Source organism: Camellia sinensis, chromosome 8 (assembly GCF_055761805.1).
Source record: "Camellia sinensis isolate YWXY chromosome 8, ASM5576180v1, whole genome shotgun sequence".
In the NCBI taxonomy this organism is placed as follows: domain Eukaryota; kingdom Viridiplantae; phylum Streptophyta; class Magnoliopsida; order Ericales; family Theaceae; genus Camellia; species Camellia sinensis.
In genome coordinates this window covers 50,606,747-50,624,486 of record NC_138968.1, presented here as the reverse complement: position 1 = coordinate 50,624,486, position 17,740 = coordinate 50,606,747, and the positions used below count along the sequence as shown (strand labels likewise).

The 17,740-nt window shown below is 40.3% G+C and overlaps 1 pseudogene; it reads left to right on the top strand.

Annotated features, from left to right (window-relative positions):
- The first annotated feature begins 943 nt into the window (after positions 1 to 943).
- LOC114278479 (putative protein phosphatase 2C 2) lies at positions 944 to 17,058 on the top strand (annotated as a pseudogene).
- The last annotated feature ends 682 nt before the right edge of the window (positions 17,059 to 17,740 follow it).

The window sequence follows — 17,740 nt, the reverse complement described above, 5'->3', positions numbered from 1 at the left end:
TCTCAATTTTTAAACCATCATAAAAATAGAGTTACCAAACAAAACAAAGCCAACATGTAAACAAATTGATTTTTCCTAACATATAATAATAATAATAATAATAATAATAATAATAATCACATTGCTTGTTTCGACTTTTCAAAAAACACTTTTTAAAAATTTTTACTTTCTTATTTTTCATATTTTTTTAATATTTTAAGCATTTTTTTTTACTTTTTAGACGCACCTAACATAAATACACCTAAAAGTAAAAAAATTGTAAATTTTTTTTTTTAAAATTCACTAAATACCAAAAATATAAAAAAAAATACAAAAATTAAATACATTTTTTGTATTTTTATATATTTATTAATTTTTTAAAATATTTTTTCACAATTTTTTTAATTTTTAGATGCATCTAAGTAAGGTATATCTAAAAAAATAAATAAAATATTTAAAATTTAAAAAATATTCATTAAAAACTAAAAAACACAAAAATTAAAACAAATAATTTTTAAAAAACTTAATTCAGACAACTGAAACAAAATAATAGTTCGTTTATGAAGTAGCAAGTTGTTTGACAGGTCTACGTCATTACTTGCAGAATTGGTAAGAAATCTTCTGAAGAAGGAATACCGAATCAAATGTTCTGTATATAAATAGACGACCCCGTACTCCATGCTCTCAAACAATCTCTCTCTCTCTCTAATAAATTGGTCAGCAAAAATCGATTGCGAGAACAAGATGCCGGTAGCAGCACCAAAGATCGTCTAGAGTATTTTTTTTTTAAAGTTTTTTAAAGTGGTGTATTATATGTTTGAGATTTAATACTAAAAAATTGATGTGACTTGTCATTAAATCTCAACCACACAATACACCACTCTAAAAAATTTTAAGAAAAAAAAATTCTAGAGGATCCTTACTCCTGTGGCAGCAGCAGCAGCAATACCAATACCAATACCAAACTCCCCTATATTCTCACCATCAGCCATGGTTTCTCCATTGTTGTGCAAACCCTCCACTTCCTCTCCTCTAACCCTAAACCTCCACCATGGATCATCATCACCATCGTCAACGCCATCAAATTCATCATAATCTCCGGCGTGTCTGTTATCACCTCTAACGCTACCGCTGCACAACCCGCTGAATGATGGTCTGCTTCGTTTTTTTTCTTCTACTTCGCCGACTCTTTTGAACAGGAAGAGGCCAGCGAGGATCAACATTCCAACTCCTTCGTTGAGTTTTCCGGCAGCCGTGGTGGATGGGTCGTTGAATGAGGTGGAGTTTCAGGGTGATGGTTATTTTGTCTACTGCAAGAGAGGGAAAAGGGCCGCCATGGAGGATCGCTATTCGGCCCTTGTTAATCTTCTAGGAGATTCTAAACAGGTATTCAGAATTTAAAAAAATAAAAAATGTTTTGAGTAAATTTTCAACTTTAATATCAAATTAATGTGTAACGAATTGCTGAAAATTTGAGGTGATTCAATAGTGTGCAAGCTTTGAAGTTAAGAAAAAAAAGAAAAATAAAAAATCTTTGAATTGCTAGAGCATCTCCATTCCTTCATTATCAACTTTGTTCAACAATTTATATCAAAAACTTATATAGCTCACTGCAATAGTAATAATTCAGCTGGTCATAGGTTCAATTTTTCTTAGGAAGATTGAATTAAAAGTGTGCAAATACTTAGGTGCTTTGTCAAGGAGGAAGAGATTTTCTCTTGTAGGTGCTAATCTGACAATTAACAACTAACATTTGTCGATAAAAAAAAATAGTAATAATTCAATGTTTGGTTTCAGTTTTTTGAAAACTAAGTTTTTTTTCTTTTTTTTGTTTTTCTTATTTTTAGTGAATATTTTTAAAATTTTAAGCATTTTTTTACTTTTTTAAATGCACCCTACTTAGATGTATTTAAAAAGTAAAGTATTTGTAAAAAAATATTTCAAAAAATTAATAAATACACAAAAATATGAAAAATATACTGAATTTTCGTTTTTTTTTTGTATTTTTGATATTTAGTGAATTTTTTAAAGTTTTTTTCACGAAAATTATATTTTTTAAGTATATTTATGTTAGGTGTGTCTAAAAATTAAAAAAATATATATCTTAAAATATTAAAAAATTCAATAAAAATAAAAAAATACGAAAAATAAGAAAGACTAATCTACAACCCTTGATAAGAACTTCATCAAATTTAAGTAAAAGATGGCTGTTGCTCATTTGATTAAAAATTTGAAATTTTTTTATGATAACTTGATTTGATATAAGTTTGACCTTTGATGAATAGATTGGATTTTATTTCATCAATTTTTTTATTAATTTTAAATTTAATGAAAGATTTGAGATGTCTCTAGAATGAGTTTGCTTAGAATTTGATGGTGGAATGGAAAATGAATTATTATTAGAAAACGGAAACTTGATAATTGAAGGGAAAATTTGAGAACCGAAACTTGTCAGTTTTGGTTTTAATACATCTATCCGCTCTATTATATTATACGAAATATGCAACTCAAAAAATAAACTGTCTCCACTTTTTTTTGTCTAGTGTGGGAATATATTTTTTGAGTCCCAGCACGTAGTTAAAGTGATGCCGATGTGTCAGCTGAGGTGCCACGTGTCCAGGATATGAAGCCGAGATGATCTCGATGAAGCCGAGGTAATCTCCGAAGATATCGGATTCCAAAATAAGCGGATAAGGGACAAGAGTCCTAGATTAAAGAGGAGACTTAGCTAAGATAAGGATAAAACTCTTAGGAAGTTTATATTTATCTCTTAAGGAGTCCAAAGTAAGTACTGAACAGGAATCCATAGAAGTCAGGCTTCTATTGGGATTAGGATTGAGGTAACTATAAAAGAAAGGCACCCCCATGAGTCTAAGGTACGCAATTTGTATTCTGTCTAGTGAGTTAAGCACTTTTGATTATCTTTGAGAGATATACTGACTTGATCGCCGGAGTGCCCCCGGGTGGACAAACCACCGCCGGAATCTTCTCTTTCTATTACAGGTTAGCCAGGTGTCATCTATTCTGCCGGTGCTCTCCAGCTGGTTACTAAGCAGGCAGTGTGGTCAGAAAATCACTCACACAATTTGGCGTCGTCTGTGGGAAAGAAAGTAGAATAGATGGCCAGTAACGGACAGAAGGAAAAGATTGGAGACGACACTCCTGCTGGGAGTAGAAGACCTATTGACCTTGATATCACAGGAGACGAATGCAATGCAGAAACTCGTGACCAGAATCACGGAGCGAAAGACGTCGGCTAGACTAGCGACGAATCCCCGTAGCCTCTCAGCACAACGGAAGCGAAAGATACTCTCACCGACCTTCTAGGGAAGTCGGACGAAGAGAATCAAGAAGAGAAGAATCACGGAGGACGCATCGTACAAAAAAGGCAGACCCTAAAAGACATCGGCATGTTCAGAGGCAGGCACTATGCTTCGACACAACTCATGGAGAAAGGTCGAAAAGGGCTCACCACGAGGCCGATAGTAGTATACCGAAAAGACTGAAGTCGAAAGATAGCCGAGCTCCTGGGCAGAGCAAAGAAGACTTAAAAGATTACCTCAAGAGGAAGCAACAGAATGCCAAAGCCGAGGTAACCTCCCCAGAAAAGCCGAGGACACCATTCTCGGCGAAATTAGACAGATTTGAGGCACCAAAGCGATTCAGTATGCCGAGGTTTCAAATATACGATGGTAAGTCAGACCCCAACTTCCACGTTGGACTATATTTGAACTCAATGGCATTGTATAGTGGGAACGAGTCGTTGCTCTGCAAAGTGTTCCCCTCATCCTTCGGGGAGATTGCATCAGATTGGTTCCACAAACTACCGAAGGGAAGCGTGAAGACTTGGGAAGGCTTGGCCGAGATGTTTGTAGTCAGGTTCGTTACAAACAAGTTGCAGCCATTAAGGGTGGACGCATTGATGGCTCTGAAGATCAGCAAGGATGAAGGCCTTAGGGCCTATGCAAAAAGATACTATGAGGTGTTCAATCGAATACCCGAATGTAATCAAGAAGTGGCAGTCGTATCTTTCAAGAACAGCTTGAAAGACAATTGTTCACTACGAAAGTCTTTGGCAAAGACATTGCCAAAAAGTATGGAAGAGCTCATGGCAAGAATCGTGAAGTATGCTAGAGCCGAAGAAGACACATCAGGGGCTAAGGAGATAATATAAGAGAAAGGAAACGGCTCGCCGAAGCGAGGCCGAGGTAACAATGGATCGAGCAAACAAGAAGCAGAACTGAGGGTCACACAGGTAGTAACAACTATGTTCCGAATCCCGATTTACAAAGTCCTGAATCAAATTCGGAACCAGCCCTATTTCAGAATGCCAGAGAGGACTCCAGGAGAGTTCATGGGAAGAAACATTGGCAGACATTGTGCCTACCACAATGAAGATAGGCATACAACTCAGGGTTGTAGAGCCTTGAAAACACATTTGGAAGACCTGGTGAGACAAGAACATCTGAGAGACTTTGTCGATGAGACCAGGACAAGGGAAGAACAGGCAAGGTTGCCTCAGGCACCGGCAACCCCACCTCCCCCAGCACAGCAACCGCAGGCAGGAGGACCTCGAGTAATCAACGTAATCCACTCAAAGGTCAATGAAACCGAAATTCGAGAAGAGACCCAGAAGGTAAAACACCTACAACATGTCTACCAAGTCGGGGAGAAAAGACATCGGGCAGAAGAGTGCCAGGGACCAATGATAACCTCTACTGAAGCCGACCTAGAGATGGTCCAACATCCGCATAATGATGCCTTGGTAGTATCCCTCCAAGTTGGGGAATGCCAAGTGAAGCGCATCCTGATTGACCAAGGCAGCTCTTGTGACATCATGTACGTCCGATGTTACAAGGAGCTCGGCCTTCACCCAGATGATATGGAACAATCCAATGGCCCAATAGTTGGGTTCAATGGAACGCCGACATAGCCACTGGGAACAGTAAGCTTGGAGGTGTAGGCTGGCACCGGGAAGATCAAAACATAATTCACCATCATCGACACACCCTTCCCTTACAACATCATCTTGGGAAGGCCATGGTTGCATGTAATGGAGGCAATTTCCCCAGCATTGCATCAACTGTTGCGATTCCCAACAGAGCATGGGATAGAGGAAGTCAGAGGCGATCAGCTGCAGGCGAAGAATTGCTCTATGGTAGCAATGAAATCTACCCGCAGCATACGAGAGCCAAAAAAGGCAGAAATTGAAGATGAGGACGTGGAAGTCCTAGAAGACGTCGGCAAGGAGCCAGTCGAGAAGAGCGAAAAGGCACTGAAGAAAATCCTCGTCCAGGATGAGGATGAAGAACGCTTCTTTCTTCTCGGCACGGGCTTAGCCGAAGAAGAGGAAAAATAGTTGGAAACTTCTTTTAGAGCAAATATTGAGATGTTTGCTTGGACACCTTACGAAATGCCTGGCGTTGACCCTGAGGTGACTTGCCACAAATTGAATGTTGACAGGTCGGCCAAACCTATAATTCAACGATCCAGAAGACCGACATTGATTCATGTCAAAGCAGTAGAGGAAGAAGTAGACAGACTTCTGGAGGCTAGGGCCATTAGAGAAACTCACTACCCGACATGGCTATCTAATACAATAGTGGTAAAGAAGAAGAACGGTAAATGGAGGGTCTGCGTAGACTTCACCAGCCTCAACAAAGTTTGTCCCAAAGACGGCTTTCCTCTACCCAAGATTGACCAGCTAGTAGATGCTACTTCAGGGCATGGAAGAATGAGCTTCCTAGACGCCTACAGGGGGTACCACCAGATAGCCATGTATCCCCCAGACGAAGAGAAGACCGCGTTCATCACCCCAAAATGCCTGTACTGTTACAGAGTAATGCCTTTCGGGTTGAAAAACACAGGAGCAACTTACCAAAGGCTGGTAACCAAAATGTTCAAACACCTGATTGGCCGAACAGTAGAAGTCTACATCGACGACATGGTCGTTAAGACCAAGGAGCCTGAGGGTCATCTCGCAGATCTAAAAACAGTCTTTGAAATCCTTAAAACATATCGGCCCCAACTCAATGCATCGAAGTGTGCATTTGGAGTTGGATCTGGTAAGTTTTTAGGATACCTGGTGACTAGAAGGGGCATCGAGGCCAGCCCAGATCAAATCAAGGCCATCCTAGAGTTGAAGAGCCTGACGTCAGCAAAACAGGTGCAGATGCTAACTGGAAGGGCCGCAGCCCTGAACAGATTCATCAGCAGTAGCTCAGATAAGTGCAGACCTTTCTTCAACTTGGTGAAGAAAGCCACAGACTTCCTGTAGACAGAAGAATGCGAAGTCGCTTTGGCCGACCTGAAGAAGTACTTGACCACAGCTCCAGTTCTTTCAAATCCAAAACCTGGGGAGGAGCTGTTCCTGTACTTAGCCGTTTCGAAATATGCGATAAGTGCAGTACTAATCCGAGAAGAAAAAATGGAGCAAATGGCTATTTGCTATGTAAGCAAAATCCTAATCAATGCAGAAACGAGGTATCTACCCTTAGAGAAATTGGTACTAGCTTTAGTAATGGTTTCAAAGAAATTGAACCATTACTTCCAGGCCCATAAAATTGTGGTGCTAACAGAACACCCCTTGAAGTCCTTACTGCAACAAGGAGACCTGACAGGAAAAATAGCTAGGTGGGCAGTCACCCTAGGCTAGTATGACTTGGAGTACAGGCCAAGGACAGCAATTAAAGGCCAGGTTCTAGCCGACTTCGTGGCTGAGTTCACTTCAGAATCCATCGAACATCAGGCTCCGTTGAGCCAGGATGAACGATGTCCAGACAAGCAAGGAGAAGCCCAAGCAAAGGCGAAAGAACAAAAGAAAGAAGAAAAGCTCAGACCCTGCAGCATTTACATCGACGACTCCTTTCGACTGTTCGTTGATGGGAGTTCAAACCGACAGGGAGCAGGGGCAGGAGTAGTATTGATATCCCCAGATGGGCAGGTACTAGAACAGTCAATTCGTTTGGGGTTCAAAGCCTCAAACAATGAAGCAGAGTATGAAGCACTCATTGCAGGACTGAAGTTAGCAGCAACAGTGCAAGTAGATGAGGTAATAGTTTTTTGTGATTCACAACTGATAGTTAACCAGACAACAGGCGAGTTTGCAGCCCGAGATGAACGAATGTCGGCCTACGCAAAGGAAGTCATCAGACTGTCAGCCTTGTTCCAGAACTGCCGACTACTTCAGGTAAGCCGAGATGATAACAGCTACGCCGATGCGTTGGCCAACCTAGCTAGTGCAGTACAACCTGGAAAAGCAAGGACAATAATGATTGACTACCTGTTGGGCCGGAGCATTGAACCAGTAACCACAGAGCATAAAGCAATGTGCATAGACATGGGACCAAGCTGGATGGACGCAATTGTTGCGTTCCTAAAAGAAAGAAAACAGCCAGATGACCGCAAGGAGGCACACAAGATCAGATTGAAGTCGGCAAGATTCAGTCTGATAGCAGAAGGACATCTCTACAGAAGGTCCTTCACTGGACCCCTTTTAAGGTGCGTACATCCTTTACAAGTTGAAGATTTTTTATATGAAATTCATAAAGGAATTTGTGGAAGCCACGCCGGGGGCAGATCACTCGCCCTTAGGGCCATTACCCAGGGATATTGGTGGCCTTACATGCAAAAAGATGCAGAAGCCTACGTGAAGAAGTGTGAACAATGCCAAAGGTTTGCACCTTTGATGCACCAGCCAGCCGCTGACCTGAACCCTGTATCCAGTCCTTGGCCATTTGCCCAATGGGGCATGGATCTCGTTTGGCAATTACTCCAAGCAACTGGACAAAGAAAGTACTTGCTGGTAGCAACGGATTACTTCACAAAATGGATAGAAGTTGAACCTCTTGCCAAGATCCGAGATGTGGACGTGAAGAACTTCATTTGGAAAAACATTATCACCAGGTTTGGGATTCCAAAAGCAATTGTTGCAGACAATGGAACTCAATTTGACAATAAGCTAATCAAGAACTTATGTGCAAAGTTCAAGATCAAGAACTACTTTTCAACTCCAAGCTTTCCATAAAGCAATGGACAAGCAGAAGCATCCAACAAAGTAATTCTGGGTGGAATAAAGAAGAGGCTGCAGGCAGCAAAAGGCAAGTGGGTAGACGAATTGCCCAATGTACTCTTGGCATATCGGACTACGCCGAGAAGATCAACAGGAGAATCCCCATTCGCCATGACTTATGGCACAGAAGCAGTCATTCCGCTGGAGATCGGCATCCCAGGAATCAGAACCCAGGGAGTAAAGAACGGGACTAATGATGTACTCTTAGCCCGAGATTTGGATCTTTTAGAAGAAAGAAGAGAGAAAAATGCAATTCAGCTCGTAGCATACCAGTAGCAACTTGCAAAAGCTTATAACAAAAAGGTCAATCCAAGAGAATTTCAGTTTGGTGACCTCGTCCTAAGAAAAGTCGTCGGCAACAAGAAGGATCCCAGAGAGGGCAAGCTTGGCCCAAATTGGGAATGGCCCTACAGAATCATCTCGGTACTAGGTAATGGGGCATATCGGCTTAAAGATAATGAGGGCAAAGAGTTGCCAAGACCTTGGAACACTTGTAATTTGAAATTTTTCTACCATTAGAATTTTTTTGTTCCTTTGCCATTTGCCGAAGTAAATAAATAAAGATTCAGCTGGTTCTCTTTTCAAAATGCTTGACATTATCTCTAGAATACATGCATAATGAGAACCTAAGTGGAACTTAGGTTCACATTAGGGGGCAGAGAGAAGAAGAAAGAAGAATATGTTTAACACTTGTTGAAATTTGTGGACAATTTACAAGTTAAGTTAAACCGAAATCATTATTTAACACTTGTTGAAATTTGTGGACAATTTACAAGTTAAAGTTAAATCAAAATCATTGTTTAACACTTGTTGAAATTTGTGGACAATTTACAATTTGAAGATTAAATCGAGATCATTGTTTAACACTTGTTGAAATTTGTGGACAATTTACAAGTTGAAATTAAACCGAGATCATTGTTTAACACTTGTTGAAATTCGTAGCAATTTACAAGCCGAAGTTAAACCTAGATTATTGTTTAAACACTTGTTGAAATTTGTAGCAATTTACAAGTTGAGTTAAACCAGTATGATGTTCAACACTTGTTAAAAGTTTACAAGTTAAGTTAAACCGAGAAGTTTGGCTATCCGAGGTGTGTCACCCCGAGAAAATTGTACAAAGAATGAAGAGTATGTGAAAGACATGCAGAATATTCTAAGTATAGAATCACGCAAAAGCAGTCAAGAAAAGACAAAGGTACAAGCACTCAGTGAAGGAAAGTTGTATTAGCATTCAACAAAGAGAGGGCACATCAGCCATACGGAGGGCTTACATTGTTTCAAAAACGAAGAAAAACAAAATACAAAAGAAAAGACATTGAAATTAAGATTCCTCAGCATCAGCAACAGGCTGGGTTTGGACCTTGGAAGGCTGTTGAGAAGCCACCTCGGCTGCCTTTTCTGCCGCAAGCTCAGCATCAATTTCTTGCAAGGTTTCATCAATACTCTTGTCGGCAAGGGAGATATCGGATAAAGCTTTCTCAGGAGCAGCTTCTTTGCGAACCTCCTCATCCTCCTCATTTTGAGTCAAGTCTAGGACTTGCTCATTTTGAGGAGGAGACTTGGCCCCAGTTGCTTCCTTGGGTCTTCTCACCAGGGTCTCGTCTTCAGATTGAGATTCATCATCGGATTGAGCTGGTGAAGGAGTTGGAGGGAACGGAAGAGGAATGGCGTCGGCTTTCCGAAGTGGCGAGTCCTCAGGGACCTCAAGCTTCTTTAGAAGAGACATCCAACCAAGGGAGAAATCCTTGTTGCATGCCTGCTTCACTTGAATTTCATAAGCCTCCGTGATGTCGGCCATACCTTGAGCATATGCCTTCTCATCGGCGTCTTTGATTTCAGCCTCTTTGGTGGCCAAGGCTTCTTGAAGCTCTTTTTCGGCTTGGGCCATCTTCTCCTCGGCCTCTTTTCTTTGGGACTCAGAAACCTTTCTAATGGCTTCGGCAGATTCAGAATTCTCTTCGGCGTCAGTTTGGGCTTTGATTGCAGCCTCGGCTTGGTCCTCTAACTTTTTCATCTTTGATTGTAAACTTTTGTTGGTTTTTTGAAGAGCAGAGAACTCCTTTATCTCGGCCAACTTCTCTCGATTTTTGAAAGATTGAACAGAGAAAGAATAGGCATGCTGGATGGACTGAAATTGAATAAAACAGAAGTTATTAGAAAATTTCTAAGTATGAGAAAGAAGGAAAAAGGTGCCAGATGAAAGACACTTACTTGAACAAAACGTTGAAGCATCAAAGCGTAGTTTTCGTACTCGCTCATCTCGGCGTTTCAATTAAGGTCGCCGGGGAAGAGCAGAGCAGTACTGAGGGCTACGCCGATGTTGATGTCATCAGCACTGTCGTTAGCCATGACTGGCTTATCTTCCAGAGTAATTTTTGGAGCCCAAGGGGCATCATTCTTTTTAGACCCCGAGGTGGTCGCAGGAGATGACCTCGGCTTTTTGGATTTTGGAGATTCTGATGGCTGGGCTTAAGAGCGCCTCTTCTCAATAGAGGGTTGAGATTTGTCACTCTCGGCCAACTTGGAGATCGACAAAGTATCCACAGATTCAGTCTGAGTTACCTTAGCCTTTGGTTGAGCCTTCTTGATTCGTTTTGGCTTTGGAAGAGGTAGGGTTTGTGTTGGTTGTGCATCAACATTAAAAGGGATGCTGGCTAAGAGATCTTTTGCAATTGGTTTTGGGCGACCCATCTCGGCAGTAGAAACTGTTCAACGTCGGAGGCGGCGTTGTGATATTGGAATCAAGTATGGAGCCGAGGTTGATGGCTGATCAGCTGGATCGGAAGTTGACCCTTGATCTGTCCGAGATGTGGACGCAGCCTGTGGAGTTGTAGCAGAAGGTGGAGAAAGGCTTTTCTTCTTCCTCTTAGGGACGTCGGGCAAAGCTGACTTATAAATTGGGATAAAGTTAAGAAGCAAAGGCGCCTTCCGTTTGTGTACCAGAAGGTTCAGTAGCTTCTTCAAATCCTTGCTGGGGAAGAAGGATTGGCGAAAGTTCTTTGGAGGCTGAGGAAGAACTGCAAAGATAGAATAGCACAGACATTAGAACAGAATATTGAAAACTTTATGCAAAAAGATAAGAAAACTTATGAAGGGTGGCCCTTACTAACTCCCTCCCCAAGAACTGTTCGGCTTAAAGAATAAAGATGGAGGTCATCGTTTGGCTGAAACTCCCAATTGCCTGAGACGATGAAGTAATCGTCTCCAACGCCCTTGTTGGAGTCTGGGAGGTCGGCTACGATTTTATATTTAGTGGATCTCGGCTTGAGGTAATAGACATAGTCCTTGTCTTTTCTAAGGCGACACATGGTATAACAGTACTGGAAATCGACAAGCGTAATCCGGGCATTCTCTTGTTTGACTAAAGCTATGGTACCAGTAATAACTCAGTAAGAAATGATGGCGAGTTGTATTGGGTTCAACTTATAGAAGTGAAGGATTTGACGGAAAAAAGAGTCAAGTGGAAACCGATGTCCACACTCAATAAAGGCAACCACAGGGAAGGGCATGGAGTTGTCTGTAGGCATGATGGAGTCATCATCCCCAGCCAACCTCAGATTGACATCGGCTGGGATTTCAAACTCTTGCCTAAAAAATTCTAGCTTGGAGGGGATGTCTACCCGATGTTTCCACATACCCATAATATCGGGATAACTAAAGGTATTGGATTTCAGAAAGAAGATGTTTCAAAAAGGGTTATTGGGACCTCGGCAAAAAACCTAGGTTTGAGCTGGTGCAGAAATTTGTAAGGGATGTTTCAGTTTTGCCCTAAATTGTGGGTTCTACAGACAAATCCCAAACCTAAATCTATGAAAACAAAGACTGAAGGCACAAATCTGGAAAAAACAGAAAACAAAAACGGAGTTTCAGAATCAAGAATAGAGATGGTCTATCAAGAGCATGAAGAATACAAGAAGTATAGGGCCAAGAACAGTGGCAAAAATACAGGGAAGTGATGAAACAGTGCGTGTGTTCAAGATATGGGCAAGGGCAAAATCGTGGAAAAAACACATTCAAATGAATGATTCACAAGATCGAATGTTTAAGCAAAGCAGTAATGGCAACAAGTTTAAGAAAAAATTAAGAAACTGAAATAAGAAGGAATAGTATATTACCAGAGGAAGAACAAAGCCGGTGTTAAATATTGCCGAGGTCAGACGACGGTGGCGGATCGGAGAATCAGCACGAACCTAGTTGAAGAAAGCGAACGCCGGTGGCTGCAGAACTTTGGAAGCTTGAGCAATGGAGAATTTCGAAGGGTAAAGCAAGAAAGAGAGAGAAAGAGCTTCAGACGCGAAAGAGTAAAGTGAAAAGACAGGGGAAAAGAAAGAGTTTTGATTAAACTTGAAACGGTGGCAAAAAAGGAAATTAATGATTCTAGAAAAACGAATCCGTCAGGCGGCACATACAGGCGCAAAAACGATCTACAAGCACGTTCGGAGTACGATCCAGTAAGAAGAAGACGCGTGGCTAAAACAATTGAGTTGTTTGTGCACGACAGCTCACAAACAAGGAAGAGCACTTAGAAATCTTGATCTTTAAGAAGACATGTCGGGCAACATAATGATCTCGGCTGAGATACTGTAAACCGACGTACTGGAAGGAATGAATGATATAGGTTCCATCACCTCAGGATGCCGAGGTATAAAACCTAGGGGGCAGTTGTGGGGATATATTTTCTGAGTCCCAGCACGTGGCCAAAGTGACGCCGATGTGTCAGCCGAGGTGCCACGTGTCCAGGATATGAAGCCGAGATGATCTCGGTGAAGCTGAGGTAATCTCCGAAGATATCGGATTCCGAGATAAGCGGATAAGGGACAAGAGTCCTAGAATAAAGAGGAGACTTAGCTAAGATAAGGATAAAGCTCTTAGGGAGTTTATCTTTATCTCTTAAGGAGTCTAAAGTAAGTACTGAACAGGAATCCATAGAAGTCAGGCTTCTATTGGGATTAGGATTGAGGCAACTATAAAAGAAAGGCACCCCCATGGGTCTAAGGTACGCAATTTATATTCTGTCTAGTGAGTTAAGCACTTTTGATTATCTTTGAGAGATATACTGACTTGATCGTCGGAGTGCCCCCGAGTGGACGAACCACCGCCGGAATTTTCTCTTTCTATTACAGGTTAGCCAGGTGTCATCTATTCTGTCAATGCTCTCCAGCTGGTTACTAAGCGGGCAGTGTGGTCAGAAAATCACTCACGCATCTAGAATACTCGTTTACATAATAATTATTATAATTATCATATTTTAACTATTTCAAATAACTAACATAATTATTTTAAATTCCTATGTGCTCGCCCATACCTCTAGTAGAATATATTTTAAGTAACTAGTAATAATTCTGAAATTTAGTATCAAGAATTTCTGGAGGACTTGACTTATTTTGCTAAATCTACTATTAATGTTTTAATTTTGAAATTTAAAAGAGAAAATTTGGCCAAAAAAAAAAAAGGAATCAAGGAAATTTTGATATAACTTATAAACTTTCATTAAGAGTGTGGTATGTGGGGTTGGGATAGATGATGAACTTACTAAGGAGTTTGCTACCAAATTGAGTTGCCTTCAACAAAGTCTGCCTCTTAAATACTTGGGCCTGCCATTAGGAGCTAGTCCAAGAAGAAGAAGGACATGGCAACCAGTGATTGATAAATGCAAACAAAAATTGGCTACTTGGAAGAGGAGGTTCCTATCCTTTGCTGCTAGATTGACACTTATAAAATCTGTGCTGTCTAGTTCACCAATTTTTTTCTTATCTTTGCTTAAGATGCGCGGGTGTTGCAAAGGAAATAGTCAAAATTCAATCTAGATTTTTATGGGGTGGTGATGAGCTTAGAAGGAAAGTTCATTTGATCAGTTGGAAGGAGATTTCACAGAGGAAAAGCCAAGGAGGCCTTGGAATCAAGAGACTTACACTTATGAATGATTGTCTTCTTTTGAAGTGGTGGTGGAGGTTTGGTTCTGAAAATGATGCCTTATGGAAACAAGTGATTTGTAGCAAATACAACGAGGCTGGTAGGGGCTGGTGGCCATTACCTGTGGTAAACTCCAAGTCTTCCCAGATTTGGAAGGGTATTATGGGTGTTGCCTGGCATAACCCTGACCTGGTAAGCTTCTTCAAGAGCAAGTTAAGTTTAGTTATTGGGGATGGGAGAAGAGCACAATTTTGGAAGGATATCTGGATTGGCAATGTCTGCTTAAAAGAGGAATTTCTTAGATTGTACTCCTTATCAGTGGACAAAGCTGAATCTGTGCATTTGGTGCTCAGTAGGCAGGTTGGTTTGGTGGAGGACAATCTATGCTTCAGACGAGTTCTGTACTAGTGGGAGTGTGAGGATTTGAGGAGGTTATATGAGATGCTCTCTAATGCACCTGCTCTTATAGAAGGGACTCCTGATAGATTATCATGGGCTGCAGATTCATCAGGGCTCTTCTCTGTTGCCTCTGCCTACAAGGGGTGTGAGTTGAGTCTTGTTAACAATAGTAAAATAGTAGATTTCATTTGGAAGAATGTCTCTCCACCTAAAGTTCAATTTTTTGGTTGGTTAGCTTGGAAAGGCAGGATTAAGACTTCTTGCTATCTCCAAACAATTGGAGTTCTCAGTGGTGGGTTTGATCCTCGTTGCATTTTCTGTAAAGGCGAGGTGGAGAATATTAATCATGTGTTATTATTTTGTCCCTTCACTTGGAGGATTTGGTCTAGAATTTTACAATGGTGGGGTATTCAATGGGTTTTGCCTGGGTCTGTTAGTTGTCTGTTTAACTGGTGCACTGGTATTAAGCTTCAAAAGTAGGAGAATCTGGAGAGCAATCCCCCTAGCAGTGCTATGGTCAGTTTGGAAACGGAGAAATGAGTGTATCTTCGGTAATGCTCAGGTGGATCTTGATGAACTATGTGAATCCATTAAGGTTAGGATTGCTTTGTGGGTTAAATCTTCTTGCCCTTCCATTAATTACTCTGTTATTGACTTAGTTCATCACCTTCAGCAAGTTAGAATCTGCATTAGGAGTGGCTCTTGTGTTGGAATCTGCAGCTGCTGGCATGGCAAATGATGGTTGTGTTGCTTCTGGTTGGTGCTGTTTTTGTCTTAGTTCATCACCTTCAGCAAGTTACAATCTGCAGCTGCTGGCAAATGATGGTTGTGATGCTTTTTCATCTAATGGCCTTAGGAGTGGCTCTTAAGTTAGAATTTGCAACTGTTTGGTGCTATTGAGTTAGAATCTGCAGCTGCTGGCAAATGATGGTTGTGATGCTTTTTCATCTGATGGCCTTAGTTCATTTGATGGCCTTAGGAGTGGCTCTTGAATTAGAATCTACAGCTCTTGGAGTTAGAATCTGATATCTGCAGCTGTTTGGTGCTGTTGAGGTAGAATCTGCAACTCTTGGTGCTGGTTTGGTATGGCAATTGTTACTGGCATGGCAATTGTTGAGTTAGAATCTGCAGTTGTTTGGTGCTGTTGAGTTAGAATCTGAGGGCCTTAGTTCATCTGGTTGGTGCTGTTTTTGTCTTAATTCATCACCTTCAGCAAGTTAGAATTTGCAGCTTCTGGTTGGTGCTGTTATTGACTTGGTTCACTTGTTGTTGCTGGTGTATCATTTATTGGCCTTGGTGCTTTTGGTGTTTTTTCTCTCTTTTCCTGTTGGTTTCTCACCAACTTTTCGGTGGTGCTAGAAGATGATTGGGTATCCTCCTTAGTGCCAACCTAGTTGGGATTGAGGGGTGTACTTTGATGCTTTTTGCACCTCCTTTCTTTATTGATGTTTTTCCATATGTAATGTATGCTCTCTCATCAATAAAGTTCTTTTTTTTTTTCTGATCAAAAAAAAAAAAAAAAAAACTTTGAGAAACACTTGTTCACTATATAGAATATGTGTATATATAAAAAAATAAATAAATAAATAAAAAGAGGGTTGTATGGCAGTACTTTTTTTTTTTTTTTGGTCTTCTATTATTACAGGCTTTCTTTGGTGTTTTTGATGGGCATGGAGGGGGAAAAGCTGCTGAATTTGTGGCAAACAACCTAGATAGAAACATTATGAAGGAAGTGATGAGTAGATGCAAAGAGGAAATCATAGAGGCAGTGAAAGATGGGTACCTTTCCACAGACGCGGAGTTTCTAAAGGAAGATTCAAATGGTGGTACTTGCAGCGTTACGGCATTGATACGTAATGGCAACCTTGTTGTCTCAAATGCTGGTGATTGTCGTGCTGTTTTGAGTCGAGAAGGGGTTGCAGAGGCCCTAACAGATGATCACCGGCCTTCTAGGAAAGACGAAAGAGACCGGATTGAAAATCAGGTAATTAAGATGGTCAAAATTCCTAGCAATGCAGAATGTAAAAAATATCATTCACATTGAAGCTGATTGATTCTTGCAATATCTATCTTGTAGGGTGGCTATGTGGATTGTTGCAATGGAGTTTGGAGAATACAGGGATCTCTTGCTGTATCCAGAGCATTTGGGGATCGACATCTTAAACAATGGGTAGTGACAGAACCAGAGACAACGTTATTAAGAATTACACCTGAATGCGAGTTCTTAATTCTTGCTTCTGATGGACTTTGGGACAAGGTAAATTGCAAAAATCACATTCATTTAATAAGTCATTTAAATTATATCCTAGTTGATTTCATTTCATAAAGATTTGTATGCCTGATGATTTGTTTTCTATTTTCAGGTTAGTATTCAGGAGGCAGTAGATGTAGTTCGCCCTTCAAGCATTGGTGTTGATAAATCGAAGTCAATTTCAGCTTGTAAAAGGCTGGTTGACCTGTCAGTAATGAGAGGTTCCATTGATTTTTTAAGTGTCATGGTGATTCTATTAGCCCACTTTCTTCCATAATTGATAGGTTGATAATACATACTTATAATCTTTTTCAGAATGTTCCCAACCTCTCAATCAATTGTATCATCTATGCATGTTTTTCACATTTCTTCCTCCATAGAGTTTTTTTTTACAAAGTTGTAACAGGAAAATGAGGGAAGAAGTGTTTTTTTGTGCGTAAATTATATCCCATTCTAAGTGAATGGGTGATGTAGTGGATGCTAATTACCAACATAAATTTAGCCTTTTATAGGAATTTTAGTTTTAGTTTGTCAAAAAAGTTAAGCCTCTTTGAGTTAACCGTCGGGTGTGATGTTTTATAGTCATTTGTTGTCACGCTTTGAGTTGCAATTCTTCACCATGGAAATAACAGGATGGTATATAGAACTATGAATTAGGCATGTCAATGAATCAAATTTGAACCGGATATTTGGTGTAATACGAATTCGAGCAGATTACAAAACAATCTTAATCCAAATGCAAACTCATTATGATAAATCTAATAATATATCATTTAAATATGGCTTGTCCAGCTACCTGACCCTATTTGGATGTGATTATAGTATAGAATTATTTGATGTAATTGTACGTTATGTGACTACTGTATTATATTTGATTAAAACGAGATAAAGATTATGACAAAATTTTGAAGGTGATTGCACCAAACAATCACGTAGTTAATGACATTACACTTTATTTTTAATATTTCACTCTTTTTACAAGAGGGTAAAAGATAAAAGTATTGTAGGTTTAACTTGAAGTTAGTACAATTTTTTGGTTGTTGCCCATAATTTTTAAAATATGATAATCAAAGTGAATACAATAGTACCTGGGAGAGTACACTAACCACTCATTCATTCAAGACAGC